Consider the following 6,009-nt stretch of genomic DNA (forward strand, 5'->3'; position numbering starts at 1 on the left):
CTGGCTAATATGGTGAAACCCCGTCTCTACTAAAAACACAAAAAATTAGCCAGGCGTGGTGGCACGCACCTGTAGTCCCAGCTACTCAGGAGGCTAAGGCAGGAGAATCGCTTGAACCCAGGAGGCGGAGGTTGCAGTGAGCCGAGATCACACTACTGCACTCCAGCCTGGGTGACAGAGCGAGACTCCACCTCAACAACAAGAAAAAAAAGAATCAGAATCATGACTGACAAGGTCATATCAGGAGGATCAAACTTTTATAAATTTTATACAACTCTTAGAATACTCACATTAATACATACCCACACAAATTTAAGTTTAGGAAAGATTTAACATAGCCACCAAAATTATGACTGTAACATATTTTTATGAATTGATATAATTTTACAACATTTATATCAATAGCATAAACATAAATGTAACTAAAGGAATATCTAGTATCACTTATTTTACAATGCTTCCCATACAATTTACCAAATAAGCCTAATTATTTAATATATCTAAAAGATGAGAGACACAACTTTGAGGCTCTCCAGGGGCCCAGCTGGAAAATCCCAATGTTAATTTTAAGTAAAAAATATTTAGTTTCAGATTTTGATGATGTGGGTGGGGGGAGGACCTGCCAAAGATGTTAAAAAGTTCAAAACACCTGATCAAAACAAAATCACAGGTTACTGTAAAATAATAGCCATTAATTTAACCAGAGTGACAAAAGACTTCAAAAGCAATACAGAAAGTTACATGGATGTAAAAACCTTAACCCTTTTAAAGCTCAGTTTTTCTATGTAGTCCAAAACCTAATAAAGACAAGATAGGAAATTATCTTGATAAAACGTAAAATCTTTGTTTTTTCAGGCCAGTTACCAAAACATAAAGAAAAATCTCTTGTAGTGTGATTGCTTCTCCTTATGGGAAGCCCATTTAGATAATCTGGAAGTCAATCCTGTTGAAAAGGGTACTTGAATTTAATCAGGCACAGGAAGAATGTATCTAGGGTTAAGAATATACATTACATTATACAGGAATGTAAACAAGAAAACTAATACCTTGAGTGAGGGAGTACATGGCTCTCACTAACAACATAGGAAGTTTCCTGATTACATGGAACAATTTAGGCACATCAATAAAAGCCAAGAGCAGAGAATTGGGTTATACTGGAGGAATACACTGTGTTTCTAGGCCTTTAAGATAAATATTTCAGTGCTTGCTTTGACAGCACATATACTAAAGTTGGAATGATACAGAGAAGATTAGCATGGCCATAAGCTGCTAAAAAATAATAATTTTTTTAAAATTTCAGCATCAGACTGTAACAGTAGAGTTGGAAGAAAAAAAAAGTTGCAGAAATTGATGAATAGATTGAAGGAGAAAGTTATCACCTCAGCCAAGAAAAAAGATACACCTCTTCAAAGGACAAAAGAACAAAGGGCAAGATGTATGACCTGCAAATCACATGTAGCAAGGTACAGCAAAAGTTGAACTTTTTCTTTTTTAAGTTAACATTGAACTTCTAGGCTGGACATTGTGGCTCATACCTGTAATCCTAGCACTTTGAGAGGCCAAGGCAGGTGGATCACTGAGCCCAGGACTTCAAAACTAGCCTGGATAATATAGGGAGACCCTGTCTTTACAAAAAATGAAACAAAAATTAGCTGGATATAGTGGCACACACCTGTAGTCCTAGCTACTCAGGAGGCTGAGATGGAAGGATTGCTTGAGCACACAAGGTTAAGGCTGCAGTGAGCTGTTACTCCAGCCTGGGTGACAGAGTGAGAACTTGTCTCAGAAAAAAAAAAAAAAAAGGCTGGGCCTGGTGGCTCACACCTGTAATCCCAGCACTTTGGGAGGCCAAGGTGGGCTGATCACTCAAGGCCAGGAATTTGAGACCAGCCTGGCCAACATGGCAAAACACCGTCTCTACTAAAAATACAAAATTAGCTGCGCGTGGTGGCACTCACCTGTAGTCCCAGCTACTCAGGAGGCTGAGGGAGGAAAACCGCTTGAACCTGGGAGGCGGAGGTTGCAGTGAGCCAAGATCCCGCCATTGCACTCCAGCCTGGGTGACAGAGTGAGACTCCATCTAAAAAAAAAAAAAAAAAAAAAAAGTTGAACTTCTGAAATATAAATCTGAGAAGTTACAAAAAGGAAAAATTTTACCTTGAGAAATAAAATTATTAGTCTCAATGAAAAAGATAGCATCAGGCTGGGCACGGTGGCTCACGCCTGTAATCCCAGCACTTTGGGAGGCCAAGGCAGGTGGATTACCTGAGGACAGGAGTTCAAGACCAGCCTGGCCAGCATGTTGAAACCCTGCCTCTACAAAAATATAAAAAATTAGCTGGGTGTGGTGAAGGATGCCTGTAATCCCAGATACTCCAGAGGCTGAGGCAGGAGAATCGCTTGAACCTGGGAGGCAGAGGTTGCAGTGAGCCGAGATTGTGTCACTGCACTCCAGCCTGGGCAACAGAGCAAGAATCTGTCTCAAAAAAAAACCAAACCAAACAAAACAAAACAAAGACAGCATCTCCAATCTAAAACTTGGGAAACTAAATAGATCTCAGGAAGAAATGTGGCAGAAATACAAACTGTTAGCAGTTCAGAAGATGGCTGTTAAAGAAACAGATTTGACAATTAAAAATCAAAACCTCTGGTAATTTTATTAAGAGCAAATGAATACTTAAAGAAAATCCTGTTGTTCTAACATAGGGGAGCAAATTTGTTTAGTTTTGTATTAGTGTATTTTTAATATTAAAGCTCAATTTTACAAAGACTCATAAATAATTGCCTTCTAATTATAGCTAACTTGATCATAAACAAAATTCCTCTCATAAAGTTCGCTTTCACAAACCTTATCACAACTTATTCAGACCACTGATGACATGCTTGAATTTTCTGCTTTGTCTTATACTTCTCTTTCTTAACTAGTCATTTTACCTTAGGACAAAAACTTACCATACAAGAATCTTTCTTATACAAAATTATTCTCTGTTCTTTTTAACCTTCTTTACCAAAAATACATCCTCATATCCATAACTTTTTTCAGTACTAATGGATCTACTTCACTGGCTTAAATAGCTGCAAAGCGTTCTGCCAAAAAGATTTTCCATGGTGTATTTGATAATTTCTCTATCCTTGTAATATATCTTTCCATACTTGGCTGGGCGTGGTGGCTCAGGCCTGTAATCCCAGCATTTTGGGAGGCTGAGGTGCGTTGATCACTTGAGGTGAGGAGTTGGAGACCAGCCTGGCCAACCTGGCAAAACCCCGTCTCTACTAAAAATACAAAAATTAGCCAGGCTAGTGGCACATGCCTGTAATCCCAGCTACTCAGGAGGCTGAGGTGAGGGAATCGCTTGAGCCCAGGAGGCGGAAGTTGCAGTGAGCCGAGATCATGCCACTGCACTCCAGCCTGGGCGACAGAGTGAGATCCTGTGTAAAAAAAAAAAAAAAAAAAAAAAAAAAACCAAAAAAAATCTATATACACATGCACACACTGTATATATATATATCCACTATATATACATACACTATGTATATATATACAGTATATACACTATATATATACACACAGTATATATATACACTATGTATATATATACACTATGTATATATATACACTATGTATATATATACACTGTGTATATATATACACTTTATATATATATATACTTTTTTTCCCCTATACTTAACGTTTGTGTGATTGCTGAAAACGTTGTGGCTCCTTTACACTGGGGTGGTGAACAATGGTTTGGCAAACTTTGAGGTCATCAAAGCATCTTCTTGAAAAATATGACTTTGGAAAATAGCCAACATTTGTATTAGACTATGCTCTTCAGAAACAAAAGAATCAGAGAAAGAAAAGCAGTAAGAAATTTACAAATATGTACACATACAAATAGGGAGAAAGATAAAGTAATTATCTCACATGTATTTATTTATAATAAAATTATATTTAGAAGAATAGATAAGGAAGCTAGTTATAAAATGAGTCTTTTAACCTCCTAAAGCAAAGGCGTTTAAAGTCCAAAGCTCAGAGTGCTACTTAATCCTTTTTTGTGTATGTTCTGAAAACTAAAGTTTGTCGACCTGCAGAAGTAATGAAGCAGTTCTGTTTGTAAAGTGAAGCTAATGAAAAATACAAAATCCTAATCAGATTTAGTTTGGAGTCAGCTTTAAAGAACAGCACTTTCGGGCTGGGCTTGGTGGCTCAGGCCTGTAATCCCAGCACTTTGGGAGGCCGAGGCAGGCAGATCACCCGAGGTCAGGAGTTCAAGACCAGCCTGTCTCTACTAAAAGTACAAAAATTAGCCAGGCGTGGTGTGTGCACCTGTAGTCCCAGCTACTTGGGAGGCTAAGGCAGAAGAATTGCTTGAACCTGGGAGGTAGAGGTTGCAGTGAGCCAAGATTGCGCCACTGAACTCCAGCCTGGGCCACACAGTGAGACTCCATCTCAAAAAAAAGAACAGAATAGCACTTTCAGAAAACTGTGTTACATCCCATTAGTGCATTCCTTCTGCTGTTATTAACTGGAGATAAGAAGTAAAGAAAAAATACCAAGAAAGAAGGCAGCCATCAGCAGACTCAAATAAATAGGGAAAATACAACAATGATGACCTATGAAAGTACCACTTTTATGCATTATTTCATGTTTAAATACCTGCTTCTAGGTCCATGGATTATATTCTACCTATCATCACCACATTATAATGATAATAAGAGACCATGAACTTTGGAGTCTAGATGGACTTGAGCTCAAATCCTAGGTCTACAATTTTCTAGCTGAGTCACCTTGGCAAGGTCATTTAACCTTTGAGTCTATGTTCACTTATAAAATAAGAATGGCCAGGTGTGGTGGCTCATGCCTGTAATTCCAGCACTTTGGGAGGCCGAGGCGGGTGGATCACAAGGTCAGGAGTTCAAGACCATCCTGGCTAACATGGTGAAACCCCATCTCTACTAAAAATACAAAAAAAAATTATCCGGGTGTGGTGGCAGGCGCCTGTAGTCCCAGCTACTCTGGAGGCTTAGGCAGGAGAATGGCATGAACCCGGGAGGCGGAGCTTGCAGTGAGCCGAAATCGCGCCAATGCACTCCAGCCTGGGTGACAGAGCGAGACTCCGTCTCAAAAAAAAAAAAAGAATGACAGTAGATGTTCAGTAAAGGTTGGTTAGGAGATCTGGATAGTATACCTACCAAATCATATTGAGAGTACTGCCTTTACATAAATAAAATAGCTATACTATCCTGAAAGTGTGGTTCTCAGATCAGTACCACCTTTGAGCTTATTAGAAATGCAAATTCATGAATCCTACCTAGACCTATATAATCAGATGGTCTGGGATAGGGCCCAGGAAACTGCTTTATAAGCTCTTTAGTTGATTCCTATGCATGTTAAAGTGTGAGAACTACTGCCTCGGAGATCAGTTAGAAATTATTTCCATGTGATCAATTCCATTAATGAACATGAAAGGATCTAGTGGTCATCTGCAGGCCCAATTTATCTGCTAGGCACAAGAGGCACAGTGCCAAGGGCCCATGACAATTTTAAGGTCTTATGAAAATGTTTTAATTTTTTTTAATCAAAAGAAAAAATAAACATAATGATAATAAGTATATAACAACAAATCCAGTCTGGATTATATTTTATCTTTATATCAAAGTAGTTGTAAAATTAACTAATCTAAAATTTTTAAATGTAGTTTTATATATAGCATTTAAACTCTGGCCAAAAAAAGTTTGATATATTTCCTGTGGAGGAAGGGCCTGATGAAGTCATAGTGCTTAGGGCCCAGGAAAGTCATAATGCAGCCTAGTCACCTGAAAACTTCTCTGTTCACTTATAAATGTTGACCCTGAAGGAGCCTGGTAGGAACTATGTATAAGAAATGTGTGCTATTTTGAGGATATATTCACTTACAATTTTTAAAAGATTAGTTTCGAGCTTCATTTAATCAAAAGTTTAAAATTATAAGCATTAAAATGGCTGATAAATCACCTGCTAAAACCCTA

At 38.2% G+C, this 6,009-nt stretch overlaps 1 pseudogene; it reads left to right on the forward strand.

Annotated features, from left to right (window-relative positions):
- The first annotated feature begins 1,200 nt into the window (after positions 1–1,200).
- Positions 1,201–1,290, forward strand: LOC112209628 (U6 spliceosomal RNA; annotated as a pseudogene).
- The last annotated feature ends 4,719 nt before the right edge of the window (positions 1,291–6,009 follow it).

Source organism: Pan troglodytes, chromosome 5 (genome assembly GCF_028858775.2).
Source record: "Pan troglodytes isolate AG18354 chromosome 5, NHGRI_mPanTro3-v2.0_pri, whole genome shotgun sequence".
Taxonomy (NCBI): Eukaryota; Metazoa; Chordata; class Mammalia; order Primates; family Hominidae; genus Pan; species Pan troglodytes.